This window comes from Perissodus microlepis, chromosome 3, assembly GCF_051167445.1.
Source record: "Perissodus microlepis isolate ML-2025 ecotype Zambia chromosome 3, ASM5116744v1, whole genome shotgun sequence".
In the NCBI taxonomy this organism is placed as follows: Eukaryota; Metazoa; Chordata; class Actinopteri; order Cichliformes; family Cichlidae; genus Perissodus; species Perissodus microlepis.
Genome location: NC_140463.1, coordinates 36,710,104 through 36,735,133, shown reverse-complemented (window position 1 = coordinate 36,735,133; position 25,030 = coordinate 36,710,104). Strand labels below are relative to the sequence as shown.

At 42.6% G+C, this 25,030-nt stretch overlaps 1 protein-coding gene across 7 annotated transcripts in view; it reads left to right on the top strand.

Moving 5' to 3' along the window:
* Nucleotides 1-25,030, top strand: part of LOC146391372 (adhesion G protein-coupled receptor L3) — a 253,907-nt gene that overhangs the window by 15,958 nt on the left and 212,919 nt on the right. For all 7 annotated transcript variants that reach the window (XM_084924260.1, XM_084924263.1, XM_084924262.1 and 4 more), the window contains exon 2: nucleotides 11,820-11,908. The gene's annotated coding sequence lies outside the window, so the exon portion shown is untranslated. The remainder of the gene's footprint in view (nucleotides 1-11,819; nucleotides 11,909-25,030) is intronic.

The following is a 25,030-nucleotide window of genomic DNA, read 5'->3' as shown; positions in this document are numbered from 1 at the left end:
AAGATGCAGTGTTTGCTTTTTTTGCATTTACTGAAAACAGGTAGATATGGCACATGTGCTACCTGCATCAAAGAGCAGCTTTTACATCAGTATGTCTTCAGTTTGCGATTGAACAGATTGCTGCTCACGTCCATGATATTTTCTTGTTTCTTGTCAGTGACGGTCTGGCATTACAGGTGGGATTTTGGGGAGGAGGGGTTAAAGGCACTTTTAGATTGTATTGTAAAGGTTATCCTTGTTTTGTTCAATACCCCGCAGAGAAAATGCATGTAAGGTAGAGAATCGGTGCCGCCCTGTCTTCTAACTTTTTTCTTGCCCAGACTAGCAACTGTTTTTTTTTTCTTCATTTCACTGAATCCATTCACATTTGGTCTTTGCGGGTGGCCTGATGAAAACTTGGAGCTTATCTCGTCCTGTGCTGGCGAAGAATTAAACCTGTTTCTACAGCCCATATAGTAAGATAAAACAGTCCATCGCCACATGGTACCGCAGAAGCATGGAAATAATGCAATGCAGGCGTTCAGTAATAGAAAAATGCCCATCATTATTTGCTGGGCTTTTTCTCCCCTCAGGGCTACATGTTTAATATGACCCTACAAATGTGATTTAGCTGGCAGGTAGCCTTGGGACTCGGAGGAAGAGACCTTTGCCGCTCAGTACGTGGCAACATTGTATCTAGGCTAAGGTTATCGGCTGATAGTGGATATTTTGAGCAGCAGAGGAAATCTTACAGAAGAGGCGCGTTATCGGGAGTTGAGGGGTTTTAGCTTTGCACGAAGGACAAACAGCACATACAACAAAAACATTTCAAATTCGCTGGTTACTTCCCCGTTCTCTGTGATAATTTGCCGTTTGATCCCTTCACAGCACCTACCCGCATCTTCCCTGTAAACGTTGTGTTGCCGAGCATCAAATTCCAAAGACGTGTTTTCTGTCAACTCTCATCCCACCCCGTCTATATTCATCCCCGATTCAATTACTTTTTTGGATTCAGCGGAGACTCGTTCTATGCTATATTGCTCTCCGATGCGTTTTGCCACCCCACAGATTTATGTCGGAGCTGAAGGATGGCTGTCCAATTTTCTGCATGGATAGCAGTGCTGGTGGCATTGTGTCTGTGTGCGCGCCTGTGCGTGCGAGCGTTTTAAAAGCTCTTGTCAGATGTGCGTTAAAGACGTATGGACCACACTGTCGTGCGATTCTTCCGCGCGTTGCCCATTTCTGTCACATCCTGCCGTTAGCTTGTGTATCACAGTGGTTTGTCATGCGAGTTGCTTTGATCTGTCTGTGTAGTGTACGCGCTGGTGCGCATTGTGCTGTCACTTTGTTCCTCCTTGTAAATAAGGCGAGAACGCCGAGCTGGAAATGAGTCAAAGCACTTACATTAGTTGTTGAAGTGTTTTGGAGAGTAACTGATGGTGTACGTTGGACTTTAGGCCTTGCTGCATATTGTGGATAGATGAAATGGAAATCAAACTGTGCTATATTATGATGAAGTGTACAACTGCGCACTTATTCGCTCTTCCGAGTTCAAGTTACCAATCTTAGTCTGATCTGTACGATCCAAGGAATTCACTGGGTGCTTCAGACATCGTGCCCACTCAATACACTGACTGTAAATGTCTGCGTTAGAACCGTCCCAGAAGCAGGTGTGTGTGACAGAAGCCAAGTCAAGTTGCACAGAGCAAACCAGGAGGGCAGGAAGTCAAAGGAAAAGCAGAAAGAGTACAGGCAACTTCCAAAATAAAAGTCCCAGTGCAGATTAAACCATCTGCTTGTGACTTTCTGACTGCTCCCCGTGTGACCTGAGACTGTGCAACGAACATCAAAAAACATGAAAAACATGAAATGCAACTGCACAAACAAGCACTTTGTGTATTCCTTTGGTAATTCCTCAGCTATTGTGCTCATTTCCACCTCGATATGTTTATTAGTGGACTCGAGTTGCTTCTTATTTACGTGACACCTTTATGGACACGCACACCTACTCTGAAGGGTCTCGGTGCAGTTATTTTGGTCCTCACTCGAGTCCAATTACTGTGGTTACATGTGCACACAGAGGAGGAGTGAGGACTGTTTGTCCTCTGGGCCTCACCTGTAGGGTGCCTCAGTTCATCCACTGTCTAAAAGGAGCTGTTTTAGCTCCCGTCCCCCTCCTTTTATCTAACGTTCATCAAATTGATCAAAAGGTTTGCACAGCAGGTAGGTGGGACACCCGCTGTGGGAGATGGCCATATTGGGAATATCCACTCTCACTGACATCATACAGAACCAAGAGAAGAAAACCTGTCAGAAGCCGCTTTTGGAGCATTTAGAGCCTGAGCTTTTGTTTAAGATGGCTACATTGTTACATAAATAAAGACAAGGCTCACATGCCCGCTTTATTCATCCACACAGAGACCTGTTGGTCCACATTAAACCCAGTTTTTAGCTTGAGGAGTCAAAGTTATCAGCGCAGAAACTGTAGACAACCTCAATCTGTCACATATCAGTGGACAGCTCCCCAGCGTGAGGTCACACAGCCCATTACTGCGGCGATGCCATTATGTCTTTCTCTGTAGTCAGAGTGAAAGGTTGCCATGCCCCCGGATGACCACCCCCACCTCACAGGGGTCCTGTGATATCTCGGTTGTCTCCTTCCAGGCCTGAATGGGCACATTGTGCTGCCGCCCGCTGCTGTTCTGCAGACCACTAGGTTCCTTCACACACACCTGTCAAGCCATGTCCTCGGCGCCTTGGGTACTGCGGCACTCCACAGCCCCCCCTCCTTCCAGCACACACATGATCGCTGAACCTTTGCACACCCGTAGAAACACACACACACGCACACATCCGAAAAGCAGTGATACATGAACAAATAATCACTTGGACCTATGTAAAGACGCGGGCGTGTATAAACAGAGACACACACAATTGAATTTCGCCTAAACACAGAGCATGCATGCATTCACATGGAGCAGCACCCAACACAAACACACACACACCGTTATAGAGTTGGAGTTTATTGGAAACACGCCTCGCTCGCTAAGCCAAAAGTTATATTCAGTGTGGAGCTCGGCTTCAGAATTCAGAAAGGGTCAAGTTCCATATTTGACTGGATGGGGACGGCAAGGGCAGGAAAGGTTGGTCGGGGTGCACGCATTTGCACGTGGGACCCCCTTCCCATTGCATTCAGGAGTAAACTACCTGTAACTCGATCCACGGGTTCAATCAGTTGCAGATTTTTGGTCTTGAAGCGGAGAGGAGACCTGCTTCGGGGATAGCCACAGTATCCCTTTCTCACAGGGAAATACATATACCGTAGTTAACGTTAGCTCCGAAAAGATTATCCAGTTAAAAAGTAACTAATTTGAAAATGACTCATTAATTAGTTTTGATTAATTATTTTGATTAATTATATTATTTCTTTTTGTACTATTTTCAATAGTACAAAAAGATTCGTGGCTCTGGAGAATTTTAAGGGTAATTTTTCACAGTTTTCTGCTGTTTAGCAGTCTAAGCGATTAGCCCTGAGTCATTACAACTCTGAGAAAGCTGACAGGTATTTGTAAGGGTTTTATCTCTCAATCAGATCCATTTGTCTTTCACTTTTTTCTTGGGTTGCTTGGGTTTATTTTAGGACCTCTCATAGACTCAACAACCGGCCAATTTATCTAAAATCGTTCCAAAATGTCACGGTTCTACGTGACTTGACACACGCGGGAAAAAGCACCCAAGTGTGCGTCCTGATCTGTCGAACGCACTCCTCTGTTTTATGATGTCTCATTTGCATCTTCCCTATCTGTCTCTCTCTCCGTGGCCTTGCGCCGGTAGCCCTTCACAGAACAAACGCGCCTCTGCGTGTGACATTATCATCAAAGAAAAATGCTAAATGCCTCGATCGTAGATGCGCGCGCCGTGCACCCTCGTGAAGGACCTACGTGTCAAGTCCCACTACTGTTACCCATACAATTTTCCCCTCTATTGACTTTTATGTTCTGTTGCAAGGTTGGTCATCATGGTGGGAATATATATGCATTCTAAATAAAGACGTGTGTGATAGTAATAATGATATTGCTCTACCAAGGTAAACAGCTCTGAGGGCCTCAGTAGAGGGAGTTGTGGTGTGAATGTGGTGTTTTGACAGCTTTATTTTTTGACCATAGGTTTTTGCACGTTTGGCGTTGGCTGCTTTTTTTTTTGTTTGTTTTTTAGAGAAGCCTCTCTGAGCTTGGCTTGTTGGTGAGATCATGTGATAACACAGAAATCTGGCTGTGGCTTGAGAAGCAATCTAGGGCCCGAGGACTACAAAAACATGATATTTACATAAATATTCAAACGCATGAGCCTGCATACACCCACGTATGAAAATTTAAAATCGAGGTGCCGCGTACCACTTTAGCTGAATGCTTTATACTCGAGGCTATGTGTTCATCGACTTGTTTTGTTTGTGCTTTTCTTTTTTTTTCCCCCCGTTTTTTAATAAATATGTCCACAGACAAAAGCTCGCAAACAAGAGTATGCGTGCATGCGGCGCAGACTAACCTACAGACTCGTATCCCAGTGTTCGTCCCTCTCCAATTAAGGCCAATTAGGGCCAGTGTATGAGAAAGTCTTGTGGGGATGCACTGTAGTGCTCAATGCTGTACATCCCTCATCATCTCTTCTCATTTGTATGCCAGAGCGGTGTGAGAGAGAAATGGGAGCTACAGGGAAAGCATAAAGAAGATGATAGAAATGATGACGGCTTAAAAAAAAAGAAAGGAAAAGGTGAGAAGAAAAGAACGGGGGAGTGGGTGAGGTGGGGTGGGGGTGGGGTGGGGGGGATCTACGGCAGCTAAAGCAGGGATACCGAGAGGCGAAGAGGTAGCGAATTAGAGTGAGCCTCAACAATGAGGAAGCAGACACGTAACTATACATAATCTACCTGCAGTTGGCAGCTACCTCAGTCAATTGTTATCAGCTTCCCTTGAATTTAATGTGACCCTTGGGAGTGTAGATGCTGCCCATGCATTATAAATGCTGCCCATTGATTTCAGTTGGTGAGCTTTCCCTCCCCTCAGAACGAGCAGGCTCTGACTCACCGTGATTTCTTAAGTGACCGTGGTGTGCAGTATAATTCATTAAAATCGCGTTTCACGAACGGAGCCCTTGTTTTTATTTTGCAGTTTGACTTGTTAATTGTATCAGTGAGATTTAAGCACTTCAAAATCATCTGGATAATATTATAAGGCATATGAGGACCTATGGGGGTCTCCGTTGGTCTTTTGGTCCGTGGATCAGGTTTATTCGGCACACCCTACGCTCCAGTTTGTGGTGTTCCTGGGTTTGTTTGTAGCGTTGCCTTGCAGGGAGGGAGGCTGCTGCCGTTGGGAGTGCAGTTTGCATGAATGCTAGGTTTCCCGGCTGAATATTGCAGTGCAGGGAGACCAGCAACACTACTTTACATCGCCTGTCCATGGTTTTAATGCAATGGCTGATCGGTTATGTCACAGGTGTCGAACTCCAGGCCTCGAGGGCCGGTGTCCTGCAGGTTTTAGATGTGTCCTTGAACCAACGCAGCTTATTTAAATGGCTAAATTACCTCCTCAACATGTCTTGAAGTTCTCCAGAGGCTGGTAATGAACTAATCATTTGATTCAGGTGTGTTGACCCAGGGTGAGATCTACCTGCAGGACACCGGCCCTCGAGGCCTGGAGTCCGACACCCCTGGGTTATGCGAAGCTTCCTCCACACGGAGCCGCAATAGTTACATTTGGTGAGAGTCATGGCACGTTATACTCGAAGTGCAGTTTACCTGAGGGTGCAAATGGAATCTTTATGAAGCCTGGTTATTTCTGTCTCCAAGAGCAGCTCATTTTAAAGTCCGTATAATCTATGAAATAGCTGCAAGTAGGCGAATAAGTACCAACATGGCGTATTACATACTTCACAGAGGAGTATGTAGGTTACTTAAGGCTGTCTGGGCTTGTAAAAGATGCCGCCATTTCAATACATTTTCTGTTCATTAGCCATATCTCCTTTGCCTTTGGCCCCGGCGTGCTCGGGCCGGCTTGTCAGTTACAGTGTCACAACTACAGGGTCATTTAATTTAGAGGCCTGCTCCGCCGATTAGAGCTTTTGTGGTGAGCCGCCGTGACTACTGTAATGCGGGTGTTTGGGTCAGCGATGGGCACAATAGCTTAGTTACTCTCGCTGACTTCCTCACTATTGCCCCTCTCTCTCTCTCTCTCAGCACATTTTCCACTTGGCTGATAAAATAAGCCACTCTTTGATGAGCTTTCGGCAGGCCGCGGCGTTGTGCTTCAATAAATGCTTTTATAAAGACACACCACAGGCTGTCGACTCGGATCAGTCATACAGCGGCCGCCTGCGTCCGCTTGCCGTCTCATACTGGGACGCCATGTCCTGATAATGGGTTATTTTGATGCATGATGATAAACGGGTAAGAAATAAAAAAATAAAAAGTTCTGTAATGGACAACTTTTCTTTTACAGTGATTTGTGGTCTATGTTAAGACAGTATGAAGGCTTAGGTAACCAGGAGCTGTAGCAAAGACAGCAGAGAAGCAATCCATAGAAAGGAACGCCACTGCAAATGTAGTTTTCCTTTTAATATAAACCCCACTACATTCAGTGTCTTGACGTATTTACATTCTGTAATATAGGACCATTTTATATAGTGAATCTCATTGTCTGGCACCACAAGCAGGTAGAGTAGGCACTTTTCTTTAGCAGTGCTCACACAGTAGCTGTTCAAGCATCGCTTGCTGCCTCCAAAATTCTGGGATTTGTCCTGTTAAAGCACACTGATGTAGTCGGTGAGACGGCTGTGGCTAAATCTACTTTGTCTTGTGCCGCTTGTGTTGCTTTCTCTCCTCTTATTTTTAGCTCTTGGTAGTTGGAAACAACACACTCGGGCTGAATGCTTTATCTGGGCAGGAACAACATAAGCTAGCAGTTGTTTTGTATGCTTTTGTGTAGGTGTGTAATTGCTTGTTCAGATTAAAGTGTTCTACATACTTATACTGTATACATAAATACTAAACTAAATCAGCAATAGCCAGCTCTGTGCTCTTTGATTAATTCACTTTGCTGTTATCAACAGAGACTTTGTAGGATAATTAAGGCCGGGAGGTCAGCTCGTTTACTCGTCCTTTGAAGGAAAAGCTAGACAGCTGCCACCAGGCTCAAATGCACACTCACGAACGTGAGGAAAAATGCTGCTGCCATACACTAGAGTGTCATAAGGCCGGGATAGCTTGCACTGCTTGCACTTCCTTCTTTAGTTTTGTTAAAATTAACATTACAAACCACGGTGTAACCGTAAATCTTACACAGAAGAAAAGCACGGTTACACCCAATATTACTGTCAGGCGTGGTCAGAAATATGGCCTGCTGCTCTACAACCACACTCAGCAGTGATATTCAGCACACTGTACCACAATGAATCACTTTTGGGGTGTGAAATCAAATTCAGGTTTAAGTTCATGGCAGCGAAAGCTGGATAGTCATGCTGTGTTTCATCACTTTGTAATTTAGAAAGCACTCCTTTTGCCAAGGGGACTGAAAGGAAAAAAAAAGAAGAAACAGGCTACAGTGGATAATGTAACAAAGAAAAGAAGTAGTTTTCTCTGTCTTAATGCAGTGGAGTTGCTACATACTGTACAGAGCCTCCTTTTGCGCTCAAGCGTTTCACCAATTGGCAATCATGCACTTGTGGATATCCAGTGAGCCTGGCTAGCTTTCTTGGCACTTCAACAAAAATCTTTTACTTTGCTTTCCCGGTGCCTCCTGCTCTAACTGGTGGCATATCCTTAGCAGCCGGTGAAAAGTTAATAACAGGATGTAAAATTAATCTCAGTCTCAGTTTTGTCTCACAACGGTATCTCAGGAGGCTTTTACTTAACATGCAAGCCTTTTCTCTACTTGCCGTTATTAGAAATACCAGCCTTTACTCGGATGTTTTAATGCAAAACTCTAAAATGCAAGCATGCACAGACTAAAGCGTTTTTTCTGTGCATGCAAGAATCCCAAGCTTTTTGATTAAACTTGCTATGTTCACGTCTTGCTTGCTTCCAGTTAAAGTCAGGGTGCTTTTTAAATCGCGGATGGATTATTTTATCAAAAAGTAACAATTATACCTATAAGTAACAAAAATACAATTTTTAGAATTAGAAATTCTTCCCTTAAATGCATCCCACTGCAAGGATTTACGCAGGTTCAGGGCTGGTTTTGGGCAACAAAGATAAGAGATGAGAGCAGATGACTAGCAGCCAGCAGGTTGCTGCTTTGAGTATCTCTCCGAAACGACTGTTTCTGCACATGATTTCTGACAGAAATAAGCATATTTCCAGCTTTACCTTACAAACCCCACTTTAATTGAGGCTCTTACAATAGTTGCAATAAAAGGAAGATGAAAATAATCAGAGAGTAAAGTTGCAGTGCCCGCGGTAAATGTAGCTCAACCTGTAAATAAAAGGATGAAATCAAAAAGCTGTTTTAAATCGTTGAATTTATTGCAGTCTGTTCAAATGAAGTTGATTGGTATAAGCTTGAATGGATACCAATCACATTTCTCTTAATTATTAATTATGCAAATAAAGACACCTTTAATTGTATATATTTCACATGTATTTTACTCAGATGTGCAGTTTTCTAAAAGAAGAAAAGAAAAAAAGAAAGAAAAAGAAAGTAAGAAAGATGCATTTTACTCAAAATTACTGCCTCATGTTTATTGAGGGTGAAATTAGAGGGTGGCTCAAAACCAGACACCAGCTCTGGTATTGGTTTTGGATCAATACCAGTGCGATCGGATCGATACTTTGTTTCCAGAATGCAGCCCACTGAAAACTATTAAGTACATGTTGTTTTTTTGGAAATCACGCATTATGAAAACTGTCTGAACCGTTTTGTGTTGATTGTCAAGTCTGTTTTATTTATAGCCGATACACATTCCAGGACTCCAAATAACCCAGTTTCAAAATACATGAAAAGCCAAAAGGTGTTACGTTTTGTTGCATTAACGAGATATTGTGGAAAGTACAAATCACACTGATTTAGTGGTCATTAAAGTGTGTTTAGAGGTTGCAAAAGGAGGATGATTTATCATATAAATGACACATTTCTCTCCTCTACATGAGCTGCCTTTGTAGGTTAAAACCCGTGGTATCGGTATTAGTATTGGTAATTTTGGCCCTGTAATTACTTGGTATTGGTATCTGTATTAGTATCGGTAATATTGGCCCCGTATTTACTTGGTATTGGTATTAGTATCTGTAATTTTGGCCCTGTAATTACTTGGTATTGGTATCTGTATTAGTATCGGTAATTTTGGCCCTGTAATTACTTGGTATTGGTATCTGTATTAGTATCGGTAATATTGGCCCCGTATTTACTTGGTATTGGTATTAGTATCTGTAATTTTGGCCCTGTAATTACTTGGTATTGGTATCTGTATTAGTATCGGTAATTTTGGCCCTGTAATTACTTGGTATTGGTATCTGTATTAGTATCGGTAATATTGGCCCCGTATTTACTTGGTATTGGTATTAGTATCTGTAATTTTGGCCCTGTAATTACTTGGTATTGGTATCTGTATTAGTATCGGTAATTTTGGCCCTGTATTTACTTTGTATCGGATCGATACCAAATCTGTAGTATCTCACAGCACTACTGTAAATGTAAGATCCTCTTACATTTACACTTTCTTATGTTTTGCTAGGCTGCTAATTGAGTGCAATCCTTCTACACAACAACCTAACTCATCTTTAAAGGAGCAGCTAATATATGGACAAGGTGGCATGATTGTTTGCAGTTAAAAAATGTATATGATTATGCAACACTGGTAAAGTAGACATTGGTAGTGTCTGTCTCCAACAGGAAAATGAGGTGATTTTCCAGATAATGTGTCGGTCATTCAGCTTTATGGATATATATTTCTCTGTCCAGAACTCACTGATGATGTGTTGGAAGCCTCACCTCCCAACTACTGCCAGTACTTTAACACTAATGATTGGACGAGAGCAGTAAATTTGGCTCTGATAGTGTTTCTGCTGAGTGCGAAAGACCAAGGAGAGCAGCAAGGAGTTTATAAGAGGTAAATGTGTAAAATTAAAGCTCTGTCCAGTTGCTGTAATTACTGTTAATTAGGTTTGATCAGAAAAAGAAGTGAAATCAAGTGAAAGCACACGATGAAAGCCTACCATACCGCCCAGAACATAATTTTTGCTTTCTGTTCTCGGTGCAATTGATTTCTCCTTTTTGTGCAGCAGTATGTGGTTAGGATTGTTGCAATATGGTGCGACCGTGCTCCTTTCCAAACACTTGCAGGCCTGCTAAATGACTGGCAGATGCTCTGTTGACCAAACTAGTTTCAGCAGTTCAGCTAAATTGACCTATCGCATCTGCTTTCTCTGCCAAAGTCTCAAATTTGATCAAACATAATGAACAGCAGATTTGATGAAGCACATCCTCGGCACTTGTTCGAAAGCCAAGACCGGTTGGCCATTGTGCCTAGATAATATTTAGAAATCTGGCAATATAATTGAGAGCCATTCTTTTTCTTTTCATTTGCAAGCATCTTTGCACAATCTGACAGAAGTAAAGGAATCATTTCACTAAGTACCTTTTTTTTTTATCATTGGCACACATGCACAAATTATAGACTCTCGTTTTCCCAGTGTCTCTGTCATTTTAAATCACAGCCAGTGCTTTTAAAAGAGACGTGGACATGAGGCGGACAACCCAAATAGGTGAGAGGAAAGAAAAAAAGGTTGTTTTAATTAAGTCAAAAGGAAAATCTACCTAATTTGCATAGTAAACACAGTGCTACCGATTAATCCTTTTTCTTTTTTTTGATTTTAGCTTATTATTCAAGACCATCCAGTGCCATAGACACCTCAATTACAAAAGCTTTGGTGCTCATCAGTTTTATGATTGCATGTGAGATTTAATTATAAATCATGTAATGATTGTTTTGCGTCACAATAACAAAGAGAACAGCTCGTCGTGTGTTTCATCGGGGATGCCGAAGAATTGCTCTTTCCCAGAACCGCTGAATGCCATTTGATTTTACCTCTGTGTGCATGCTCTTCATTAATACGTCTATAATTAAACCTAACCACTTCACCCCTCGCACACGGGTATGGTGCCAGCACAGATATAAATTGAATGCGTTCAGTTGAAATATATATAGTGAACAGGGCAACGCTAAGGATGGGAGACGAGAAATCTCTGAAAGAAAGCACTCCAAAGATGGATTGATACGATGGCTAAAGAGGCAGGGAGGGATAACGAGGGGAAAACTGGAAAGTGTGAAAGGTGACTGGGGGAGGTTGCCATCAAAATGCTAATGTTGTGTGGGATATTTACTGCAGAGTGTTAATGTAGTTTAAAACAGGCTCTTTGTCCTGCAGCCCATCACCAAGCTCCTGTTGGGCCCTAATAAATCAGCCATTAAAAGCTGATGTGACCTGAATAGCACTTCATACAGCGGCAATCGGGCTGTAGCACCAGTACGGGAACCAGAAAGCAGCTGAAAAATTTATGAAGATGCCACTTAATAACGGTCGACCCAGAAGCGAGCAAAATAAAAAGTGTCTGTGTGATGTGGCTTGGAGAAAGTAACGCTTGGACTCCTTTTTTTTTTAATTTTTTGTTTTTTTTAAGTAAATCTGTGTCATACAGTAGACGTGCAGATGCCTCTTCATGTTGGCAGACGTTAAAGGTTCCTGCCTTTTAATTGCGTCCCCTGTCGCCTGTTTGGAGAGAATACAGCGAGAGTCGGTGTGCTGCTCTAACATAAGTATGCCCTGTTCTAACTTTTGTGTTCTCTTCCAGGACAGGACGTGCTTTCCCTATCTGGAATGTGATATACGGGATTTGTTCAGCAGCAGCACTCAAGGACCGCTCTCCTCTCTCAAACTGAGGTATTGTACACTTTTTATCAGCATTTCTGACAGCATCAGACTGTAAATGTACGGCGGCCCTGAGAGTTTAGACGCACTGCAGCTTAAGAAAACACCAGCAAATCAAAAAAAAAATGCTGCAAAAGCACACAAAAAGTCACAAATTCAATTCAACAACAGTTACCTCAAGGGACTCTGTAATACTGTCAGGTAAAGACCCTACAATAACTCAGACTTGGCGACAGTGGCAAGGAAAAACTCCCTTCTAACAGGAAGAAGCCTAGGCACAGGAGGGGCAGTCATCAGCTGTGATTGGCTAAAGGTGAGGGGAGGAAGTTGGGATGAACGACACACTGTGGAAGAGACAAGCTAACAGTAGATGGCTAATAGCGAACATGTAGCTACAGCATTATATGAATGATATCTCTGCAATCACGAACACTCAGTTAGCATTGGAGAAGAAGTTAGCTAATGCTATTAAAAGCTACCGTAAGCAAACCGAAACGAGTAACCTAAATTTGGCGGACAGCAAACCTAACTTGATAATATATTTATTAAAACACACGTTACCATGGTATCTTCTTATCGTTTACACCGGCGAATCCTACTTCTTTTAAGGGTGTCTCAGTGCAATTCTTCCCATGTTTTGGTTGCTATCATTTTTGCAGCTGGTCCGTCACACTATCGTCTCCCCAAAAACACTTTTATTTTGTGAGATTTTTTTTTCCTACTTCCGTTGTGTTTAGCGTTTTTCTAGTTGCTGGTGTTTTCTTCAGTTGCAGTGCGTTTGAACTCTCAGGCCCACCGTACAAATGGGCCTGAAAATGACTCCGTGCAAGTCATGAATATGCAGCGCAACCCAGATTAAGTCTGCAACCCATACACCACCACCACCACCAACCCCACCCAGCACAGCACAGTAATGAAGAGCATTCATGTGGGCCAATTGGGCTTGTACTCTGCGCGCAATAGGATGTTTATGAAAATGATTCACGATAGGTGCTCATCTTCATATGCAAATCTGTGGGACACCACTGTTAGGCCTCTAATTTGTGCCGGCGGCGGCGAGGATTTTTTTTTCTTTTCTTTTCTTTTGGTCGGTAACCATACGTATCTACGGAGCGTGCTTGGATTTCATTCCCTGATGCAAATGATGTTTTCGGTGTAATCATGCAAAAGCACAGCTGGCTTCCATTTCTCCACACCTCGAGCCTGTTGCACCCCCTCACTGCTGACTCTTAACCACCAGAACCTTCCTTGCGCCGGGCTCCTGTCTCCTCTCCCCGTCTGTTTGCCGTTGTTGTCTCCTGCAGCCCTTGTGTTTGCTCTCTGCTTCTTGTAGTTATCTTCTTTCCCTTTCCTGTGTCACTTGCCATACCAGCCCTCCCCTTTTCATCCCATCATCACACACACACACACACACACACACACACACACACACACACACACACACACACACACACACACACACACACTTCTCTCCACTGCCGCCACCTCCAAGCAACCCTCTTCATATTGAATGGATCCACTAGCCTCGGTGCCTCCTGCGGTGAGCCTGGATTGAATTCAATTAGGGAGATTGTTTGCCCTGCAGAGTTTACTGGTGGGCTCCGTGGATGATAGGTTTGCCTGCCGACTTCCCCTTCTCCCCACGTCCTCCCTCAGTCATACACACACACACTCTTCCACACACAAAGACACACCACTACATCCATCTACCCTGTTTCCCCTTCATCTGACTCAGTGTAGACACCCCTCCTTTCCTCTTTCTCCTAACAACTTCCTTTTGGCAGTGCACTTGCCTTTCTATTTCCATTTCCTTCTTTTTTTTGGTGTGCACACTGTTTACGTTGCTTTTCAGGCCCCCGTTGATGTTTTTATGCTATTTTGTGACATCGCATTCAACATGATCAAGGCATAAAAATTGGCACAGTGGGGAAAATGTGTCATATCACCTCTTTGATAAGACCACAGGGCCTCATATTCTCCATGTGGCTGTTTCGTGAGAGTTGCTGGGATGGGATTTTTCAGATGGGAACTGTTTTATTTGAGCTTAATCCCAGCAGCTACACAGACATTTCAAGATAATCCTCCCCCCATTTTTTGTTCCAGAATTAATTTTCCCATTTTCTAGCATATCCAGCATAAAGGGAAGGGCAGTAAATGTTGCTGACATAGGAGTAATGGCCACATTAGTTGCAAGGTGAAAATAGAATTGTGCTGTCATTTGAATAACATTGAGAGCAGCAGGCGGTACTTATGCATGCTGCTGGCTTGTGGTTTTAGATATGAAGTGAAAATCTGGTACAGACATAATGGCCCTGGTCTCTGTTCTGTGTAGAAACATATTTCAGGGACTTGTCCTGTAACCCGCTGCTTTCCTTCAGATGTCACGCTGTGTGACTGTGTACCAGTGCTCCTCAGAAATCAGATACTGTATTAGTGCTGAAAGATGTCAAATGAATTAAAAGCTAGGCATCGCTTTGATGATAAACGTCCTAATGCACTCTGACGTGGAATTACGACCTTCGTTTGATGTACCTTTTTTTTGCCTGATTTGTGGTCACTGCCGATTATGTTTAATTCACTTGAAGGCAATGACTTTGTGGGGCTTTAAAAAAAACGTTTGATTTACAAACAAGTGTCATTTGGCAGAAGGATATTTTTCAAGCTAATACGCGAGAAGAATCCTAAAGTAGACCGATTATACTTCCTTTTTCTCTGATACTTGTGCTGTTACAAACCTGTAAATGGTAAATGGCCTGTATTTATATAGCGCTTTTCTAGTCCCTAAGGACCCCAAAGCGCTTTACACATCCAGTCATCCACCCATTCACACACACATTCACACACTGGTGATGGCAAGCTACATTGTAGCCACAGCCACTGACCAAATGCTCGGATGCTCTTGCTTTAGCCTGCGCTAAACACTCAGTTTCAGGTGCTGTTTTTCTACTCTTGTGTCTGATTGATGTCAGAGGCACAGGATTTCCTTATATGGTCATCTCAGGTTCATTGTTTGTTTATTCATGCCACTTCAGAGTACTCATTCGACAGCAAAGCTGGGCAGCTTATGCTAAAAGGCACAGCTCTTCCATCTGTAAAGAGCAAGATTGAGGTATCAGAACGCAAAGTGTAACTACCGTTATATTGCCAAACTGTGTCCAGGGTTTACAGTTTGTTTCCGGAGGTCCACAATGTCAAGACCAAGAGTTTCATTGCCCACGAGGACCAGGTTTTGTTTACGAAAACCCAACAAGGAGCAGCCAATCAGAGAAAGGCTGTTAAGAAAGGGAGCCTTAAAGAGACGAGTGATGCAGTGTTGCAGACACAAGGCAACCTTTAAGGTGCTGCTTAAAGATTAGCAAGGATTTTTTTTATGTGGTTAATAGATACTCTGGGTGAGTCCAAGAATAAAAGTTTAGAGCTGGAAATGAATAGAATAGACCCCATTTTTATCTGAACATCTACAAAGCTGCAGAGCAACAAAAGTAATTTTTAGCCTGTTAGAGAGTTGAAGCTCCGTGTCTGTCTGCAGTGCTTTGCATAGCCAAAGTGGTTTCCTTTAGCATCAACCATTCAGGTTACTTTAACCACAGTGGCCAGAGATGACTTTAGCCCCGCCAGGTTTTTGGTTCTGTTAGCTTAAAGCCCTGCCGTTTGTTTTCATAGCGTGATCCTGCCTGGACTTGTTGAAATTATGCAAAACAGGTCATTTGAATGGAAAGGCAGTGAAATCCTTTCGGCCAGTGTCAGCAGTGTTCTTGAATTTGAATCCTATCCAGAGGTAGTTGACTTTGCACGTCTTTGTTTTTCGTGTCCTGTTACTTGGGGCAACTATGGTCAGGCCAGAAGCAGGCTGCTCCGAGGATACCAGACAGCATCGAAACCCTCTAAATGACCAAATTATTTAAAAGGCACACATTGTTTTGTGTAGTGCACGGCTGATAATGATGACCCTCTGTGAAAATTGTTGTTGTCAAGACAACCGCACCTTGCTGGGGGATAGATTTATTATGACGTGTTTGTGGTCATTTTCTCCCAGTGGGTAGTGGGGCGCGAGGGGGACCTGATGTGAAAGTGCTCCCGCAGCTTTATGAAAATGCTGCTTAGTCATTTCTTTATGTTGATTTGATGATTATTGATTTTAACCTCAAGCAAATTTGTGTCCAATAGCTAATATGCTATTAGAATCATCAAAGATGGCGTGTTTTTGAGGTGAACGTTTTTTGCAGACAGGACTCCAAAAAAAAAAGTTTCCATTCTGCCGTTGAGGTCATACATGATCATTTCTCTTTGAGAGCATGTGTTAACAGTCTCATACTCTAATTACTCTCACAGTCAGTAAGGGGCAGGCAGTTTTAAGCCATTTGTTTATAGCTGAGGGTAAACTTGCACAATAAAACTCCACACAAGGACACATCGAGCGGATGTAACCGTAATTATTTAGTGTTACGTCACCTGGAATGTGTCTGCGCGCTGTATGTGCATGTACCTGTGGTGCTTGCTGTGACACTGCACTATATATAGCTCCAACGCCCATCTATTCCAATACAATATTCATGTCTTCAGTGGCAATTCGTCACTCTCTTGAACTGCATTATCATGGTAATGCCATCTATGATTTCTCCATGCATCTGTAACGCCTGCAAAATTTGGTATCAACGGTACAGAATAAATATAGCTCTCAAAGAAGAGTTTAAAACAAATCAATAGCTGCATTTAGTTTAAAGGTTTTAGGAAATATCGGGGACAATATTAGGTACACCTTGTTAGCACTGGGTTGGACACCCTGTTATGCTGGAGACATTCGTTTGAGATTTTGTTGACATGATAACAAAACAGGTGCTGTATATTTGTTGCCAGCACACACATTGTACAAATCTTGCATTCCTCCACATCCCAAAGGTGCTCTATTGGATTTAGATCTGATGACTGTGGAGGTTATTTGAGTACAGTAAACTCATTGTCACATTCAAGAAACCGGTTTGAGATAAACTGAGCTTTGAGACAGGGTGCGTTATCCAGCTTGAATCACATAGTCGGCAACATGTTTTGCTTAAGTCATGCTCATTTGGTACGATAAGGCACAAAGCGGATACCTTGGGGGATGCATATCGTCGTTGTAATGAGTGGTTTTTTTTTAGTTACTGTTGCCGTCTAGCTTTTTCCTCTGACCTCTGGCATCAACAAAGAGAACTATCGCTCACTGGATATCTTCTGTTTTTCCGACCATTCTCTGTAACGCTAGAGATGGTTGTACGGGAAATTCACAGTAGATCAGAAATTTTTGATCCATGCCGCATTCAGAGCCATTTAAATCGCCTAAATTTCTTCCCCATTCTGATGCTCAGTTTGAACTTCAGCAGGTGGACTCAAGCACATCTACACTCTTAAATGTATTGAGCTGCCATGTGATTGGCTGATTAGATATTTGCATTTGGTTGAACAGGTATAAAGTGTCCGGTGACAGTAGGTAAGTTAGCTTAACTATAACACAAAGGTGGGAAAGAAGAGGAGAATTATTATTTTGGACTTATTAATTATGTTATGTTTTGTTTTGATGCTTATAGAAATGTAAGAAGCAGGATTTGTGAATTTAGCACATGCTAACTGAAGAATTTCAGGAAATCACTGCCCAGCTAGCTAGGCTAGCATAACTGCTGTTAAGCAAGTTCGGGTTGTGCTATTTTATCTGTCAAAATATAATATATGTATTTAAAAAAGAGCTTTAAAGGTCCTGATAAACTGATTATGTTATTTGTGGACAGGTTGAGTCATGCTAACTGTTTTTCCTATATTCCACTCAAAGTCAGTGCTAATGCTAAATGCTAAACATGCTAATGCTAACTCAGTAAGAAAGTGAAAGAACACATTTCCCACACTGTTGACCTCTTCCCTTAACCCTGTGTGTCTGTTTAGTGGAGGGATTTCTGAGATAACACTTCTTCTTTTCCATTCCATCTCTAGACCTCTACATACCCACTTAGCTATTGCATGTCACAGCCCACCTCCACAGTCCCACAGGGCTTTGCAGGTGAGTGTTTCACTTTTCATGACTGGTAAAAGTAAAAGTCCCTTCAGCACCGATGCCCACCCAGGTCTGACAGAGAGAGCATTAAATTTGGACGGGGCTATTTTCGGTAAGGGAAAGAGGAGGGGTCACTGGGATGTTAGTGAAAGTGTCTTGTCATGTGCCTGGTCGCTCTCCTGATACCCAGCCTGACAGTTTGGGTGTCTTAATAAAACAACACCCCTGACAGCGAGCTCACACAGCAGCTCAGTGGTTTCGCTCCATCATCTTCTGCCAGCCCTTCCTCTCCTCGGCTTCCCCACTGCGCCCATGTATCGCCCAGCTCCTCGCTGTGACCGCTCAAGCTGATTTAAATGAACAGGACGATCTGTTGATTGCTATTAGATTCATGCATAGCTTGCACCTCTAGGGGGGGAGTCTGCCATTATCCCATTTGATATACTGTAGCAAAGCAACAACTGGCCTACATTCAAAGCCACTCTTTATACTCTTTTTATACTCTTTATTTGTTACTCAGGTGTATCTAACTAACCTCAAGAGCCTTTTTCCTTCGCCTTCTGGTTTTCGTAGCACTCATTCTCCCTTGAACTTCTGCTGCACCCTATCCAAAAGCTTCAATTCCAGCAAAGGTGTGCTGTTCTAATCAGCTCTGTTTGATGTGTGGAGGCAGCAGGCTTTATGGAGGAGCCAAGATCTCTTAGGACATTAAGGCTAGAGGAGAGGGAGGAGAGGAAGAGATTACTGCTAGTCTTTTTATAGAGGATCACTCCATCTTGTCCTTTTTAGCTCACTCATTAGTTCTCGCTTCCCCCCGGAGGGCGATTCTCTCTTTCTGTCTCTCACCAAAACCGAGGCCTCTTCTTTCACTTTGGCAAAAAAAACAAAACAAAGAAAAAAAACCCTTGCTGACCATCATTTAGGCAAATATGATCCAACAGTGTTTCCGTTATCACAAAGTCAGTGTCAAAAAAGTGCTTGTGTGGTCAGCACTGTTCCCACTTTGGCAGGTATTTTAAAAAAAAAGATTTTTCTTTTTTAAAGCAGCCCGGGAGAGAGAAGGGGATGAATAATGATTGCACATGCTTCCCTTTGTCAGCCGTGGAGCCAGCGACATGCCTTTTCTTCATTTCCATCGCCCAATTCCCTCCATTTCCTCTCTCCCTCCCTCCCTTCGGTCAGTACCTGTGAAATCAGACATCCTTCTGTGCCTGTCAAAAAATAACCACATCTGCAACTGCAACCGGCTGTCAGGGGAGTTCACCGCCTGACAACTTGCGCGCGCACTGAGGTAATCAGAAGTTGTCAAAAGTGAAGTGTCCTCTGCTTTGACTGAGCTAGTGCGGTCCCGTCCAACACCGGGAGCTTTGGCTGCGGTGTAGGTGTACTAATGGCCTCTTTGTCATCAGGGATCATTAAATAATGTCCTGCGACTGCATATTTTGGCAGCAAAATTGTTGTTTAGCTGAGGAAAATGGAGACACGGATAGATAATGGGAGCCCGCATTCGCTGCCAGCCTGCTGGCCAACTCTGTCGTGGGATGGAGCGCCTCATACACTTTCATGACCTCCTATGATCATACATCATTTTCAAGTGCTTGGAATGCAATCCTTTCTTTTTTGGTTTTCGTTTGTTTACATATTCCCAGGTAGCTTGTGAAAATTTAATTTGTTCCCCATATGCATGGGGTGCTCCTCTGTGAGGAAGCACCTGTCTTATAAAAAATACCCCCACAAGCGAAGAGGAATTATTGATTTGCATCTGTTTAGTCGGGATGCCGCCCTCCACACGAGGATCCCGAAGGTGCCGTCGCACCCGTCTGTCCTTTTTACGGTGGCTCTAAAACCGTTGATAGGGGCCGCGATCCGTTTCTGCCCTCCCTTGAGTTTTATTTACAGCCCCAGCCTGGCAATAAAGCCCGAAATTTATGACTTACTTTTTAATTAGAAATAATGTCTTGTAGAGTTTAAGTGATGGATGGTTTAATCAATATATAGACCGTGGCTGGGCCTATGATAAACGTCTCTATTGACAGAGCGCAAAGTAGCCTAACTTAACACTTTGTCTTTCAAAGAAATATGAAGTGTTTTGTTTGGTGACGGGAACCCTCTCTGTATCTCTCTCATTATTCTTCCTTCCATTTTACTGTCTCTCACGACTCTGTCAACACTTTTTTCCTCTCAACAGGCAGTGTTTTCTACAGAATGAATCAACCTCCCCTGTCACACTGTATTTAGGTAATTATTTTACCACCCGAAACCCCTATTGTGTTTTGTGCCACATTTGCTAAAGTTTAAATAAAATAAGTGCTGAAGGTGGGTTCTTGTGAATGGAAACTGACAAGCTGGGAGAAATGCAATTCTCAGATAGAGGGGGGACTTTTTTAGTTTCTTTTTTTTTATTGGGTAAAGTGGTTTCCTCTTTCTCTCAGGTTCAGAGAAAAAGAGGGAGCAAAAAGGATTTTCAAGTAGAATAATTAAATAGGAATCAAGTCAATGAGATTTGTTTCCTGGCGCTGCAGATAATTGCGTAATATACACCGGGGAATGGAATTGTGGTACTTGACGATTGAAGTTCAATTTTTGTCACTTGCGGCTTATTGAGAAGTGTTCAAACATGACATGCGCTGTGCTTAACTCGGTGCCGATTTCCACAATCCAGACAACTCCACAGAGCGATCAGACAAAATCGGCTGTAATTTTGCACAGGACTATAACTAACACGCGCCATTATACTTCTAAAATGTCAGGGAACTGGGGGAAATAGTTGTGTGAAATCAAATCAGGGATGCAGCAAAAGGAAAAGCTCCAAAGTGTCATATTTCAAAAGGCTTTAGCTAGCTTGTGCCTGGCTTTTGATTATTAGATAGCTTACTTAATAAAAATGTTAATCATCATTTAATATATTTTTATCATGTGGATAAAAGAAAACACAAGATATATTTTCGGTTTCCCAAAGTTGTAAAACTCCACTGTTATAGCAGTCAAACACAAATATGTGTCTTACTACAACACATTTAACGTGTTCGGTTGTTTGTTTCTCTGACTGTGAACTCCTGTTAGAGCAGCGGTCCTCAACCCCCGGGCTACGAACCGGAGTCGTTTGGTACTGGGCCGCGAGAGTTGAGGCTTGGGTGTGAAATTTATGGCTTTCAGGGTTTTTACCAGTTTTTATTGTTATTTTTTAAACAATTTTTAGCGTTAACTCTGTTTCCTTGGGTCTTTTCCTGTGTGTTATGAATAAATCTTTTTTTTTTTAAACATTTTTTCCATGAAAATATTGTCGGACATAAACCGGTCCGTGGCGCAAAAAAGGTTGACGCTGTCTTCGAGCGTCAGGAGTTGAGTAACCAAACTTGGCACACGGGTAATATCTTAGGCCCCTGAAGCTTCTTACCGATATCAGATTGTATGATGTCATCATGTTACCTAGTATCCACCTAGCATTGTGTTAGAATGAACAATTTTTGAACGTTTAGACACCAATATCACCTTTGCAAAAGCATTGTATCATTTTTATTTCACCACCACAGCATATATGCAAAAGCTGAACTATGCATGATGCATTATGACGCCATCACGTTGCCTCTCAGCCGGCTGCTTAGCATTGGAATAAAATGACCCGATTTTAGCTTTTGTGCATCTACAGCACCTCATAAAAGCATTTTGTTTTCATTGCACAACAGTGACAACCACGAAGCTGAATTATAGATGCCTAGCAGCCACCTAGCAACAGGCTAAAATGAACCTGTTATTACATCTGAACAAACTACAGCAGCTATTTTTTTTGGGTGCTGTTAGTGTGTTTCAGTTTGTCAGGATCAAGAAAAAGGCATGTACTAGTACCTTTAATCAAATACAAATTTAAAAGGAAATAACAATAATATACATCAAAACCAATGTTGGGTTCGATCTTGGCAGCACCTCCTGGTAGTGTCAAACAAAGATATTGTGGTAGACAGCAGAAAAGATGGGGGGGAAAAAACCTATGCAAACAGAATAGCTGCTATAAATAATAAAAATAGAAGTTTAATGCTGTTTAATGCTAGATTTTAGAGCATAAATATGAAATATAGTCTAACGTACCCTTTTGCACAACAGTGACCTGCTACATGACGTTATCACATAAAGGTAAATATATTACACACTCAAGTCTGGGTTTATAAAGTTAATGATTACTAATCAGTAAGATAAGAAGCAAGAACGGTGACAGAATGTGTGTTGCATCAGAGTCCTTCCTTCACCGTTACACTTGAATACTTGCAACATGACGCCTGCCTCTGCAATCCAGACCACCTACCTCAAAGAGAACAGGATAATCTTATCTATATTCAAACACGCACAGATCGGTGCACACCAACATAAAATCACCTGACCTCTAAGACAAACCACAATACCTTTCTTTCTTATTGATTAGTCTTGCATTCACTGCCCAGGGCAGGTGGAGGCCTTAATAACGGCTTTATGCTTTGTTTTCATGGTCCCTGGAATAGAATAACCACAAATGACATGGATCTCATGCTATGAGTCCCTCTGGTCAATGGTTAACTGCTCTGCAGTGATTCAAAGCATCCGGGCTCTGTCGCGAGTGACCGCTCTTATACGGATCTCGACCTGGATACGTTTTCTTCGCCCTCGCTCCCCACCCTCCACGCTCGCCAGTCTAATTTCTGCTCTTTTCCTCCCTTGCGCCGGCATGTATTAGCTTATCTGCCTCCTTTGTGAAATATAAGCTTGTAGATAAGTAGTATATTGGGCCGGGTTACTCATGTCTGTCTTGTTCATTCCTCACAATCCTCTAATTCCCTCTAGAAAGCTATTTTCCCAGACTGCAGGTGGCCTGTGTTGTAACGTAGAGGGCACGCCTGATCTCCCCACAGCAAACACAGACATGTAGTCACCTCTTTTGTATTCTCTACAAGTGCTGGTAATGCCCCAGTATGCATGTGCACTGCAAGTGTACACATGACTAATCTCGGAGACAGCGTAGCAACATACCACTGATAGGTACGCAGCTTTACCCGAGATTAGCCATGAAGTCAGGAATTATTCATCTGTTGTGTTTGTGCCCTTTTTATTTCTGGTTGACTGATGAATGGCACGCACAAAACAAACAGAATCTCGCATGAAGCTTTTAACTGCGGTTACCCCTTAGTCCACGGTTGTTTGCTGTGTAGACTCCAGGGGGGGGTTACGCCATCTTTTTCAAAGCATGACACTGTTCTGACACTCGCTACAGTAAACTGCATTAAAGGAGGGAGTGAGCGTTTCCAAACCACAGTAAAAAGCAATGCCCTGAGACAGAAACTGGTCCTGTTCGCTGGTCAGGGTCACTGCCCACCACGACCTCTGTTCTGGCCAGTTAATTAGGAATTAGAACAGGCATGACCCTCAGGATGTTATCTACATTAGAGTAATGAACACCTGGAAATTCTGGAGCTTGTGCACAAGTCACCGCATTGTGACTTTTAAACTCCTGTGGCCTTTATAATTCTACTCCCAGGATTTTCTTCCATTTCTTTTTTGTCCCCTTAAAGGGAATGAGGTAGTGTCACGCAGCCGGATAAATGTAATTTCCATTCTGTGGCGCTTAGATCTAAGCTAAAAACAATCAGCATAGGTTAAATTTAATATAGTCCTATTTATTATCCTTGCTGTTATAGACTGTTATGTCCTTTCTGTTAAATCTCTGTGGTGTCCATAAGAGCAGATATCCATAATATAGTCATCCTTCCATTTATGAGGGGCAGCCAATCAGAAAAAAGCTGGCTTAAAGTAATGCTGAAGGGAGCTATATAAGCTTGTTTACAACAGGGATGATGTGAGAGGTTGTGCCGAGCCTCAGTGTAAGATAAATAAAGATTATTTTTGTCAGTCATGCAAAGCTATTCTGGTACAGTTCACGAATAAAAATATGGGTTTTGCTAAGTGGTGTAGCAAGTATCCTTGGTACGGTTTAACAATGTTATGGGGGCTGCAGTATTGAATTATTCTTCAACAATTTGTCCAATATCATGTTGAAAGAACTGCATACCTTTATAAAGTTTGCTGTAGCCTGTAAAAACACCTTTAAAAAAATTACTTTCATTCATCCTACCGCAGAGTTATTTCAAATGCCAGCGTGTGCAACATAAATAAAAGCACGACGAATATAAAAATTCTAGAAAAGCATGACTGGAGGTAATGCAAGGGAAGGAAAAGTATTTTGCAGAAACACGCACTGTTGTGTGTGTTGTTTGGATACCTTTGAGAGGCTGTAAATCCATCGTCAAATCACGTGTACCCCGGTTATAACTGGTATTCCATTTGCATCAGCAAAGCAGAGCCGCCTCAGCGCCATATTTGTATTCAGAGAGGAAAGCGGCACAGGTGGAGCGTGGGTTCCACAGCTAAAAATATGGACCTTAAAATTACATATACATGCTCTTGTTTAAAAAAAAAAAAAAAATCCAATTTAATCTATAATTCTGATATCGCATTTGTGGTGCAGCTGGTGTGTTCATGCAGGGCGACTGTGATTTTTATTTCATTCTGCCCGTGTAGACCCAGATTTCCTCCTGTCTGCCATATCATAATCACTTGGCCCGATGCCTTGATTTGGTGAATTGTTACACCCCGACTGGGTAGTGTATGATACACCAGCTCACATTCCGCATTATTTTATCAACTGCTTTTTTCAGGTCACAGTGCAGCCGAGAATGTGGCGGGTTTGGGTTATTTTTTTTTTGTTTTTTGGGGTTTTTTCCCCCTCCCCTCTGTCTGTGCTGGCAGTGAGCACGCCCCAGTACACACAGTCCCTAGATGCAGTCTGGCAAGCCTAGTGAATCATCTTCCCGTCACAGGTGGGGGAAATACAACAGCGGGATTGGCAGTCCAAAGGTGGCGTCTGGCCCGCTCTTGAGTGAGGTGTTTGGCTCTCTTGCTTCCCCTGTGAAAGACTATGTGTCTTTTTTTTCTTATGCAGGAGGAAAGAAAGTAGTTGAGCAACTTTATATTTCCCCTCCGCCCTGAAACAGTACACCAGTGATGCTGCAGATTTTTAAGGTAATACCTGAATTTCGAAACCCATCACAGGGTCTGTGTGCGCCTCCGTGAAGCTTTAACCCTGATTG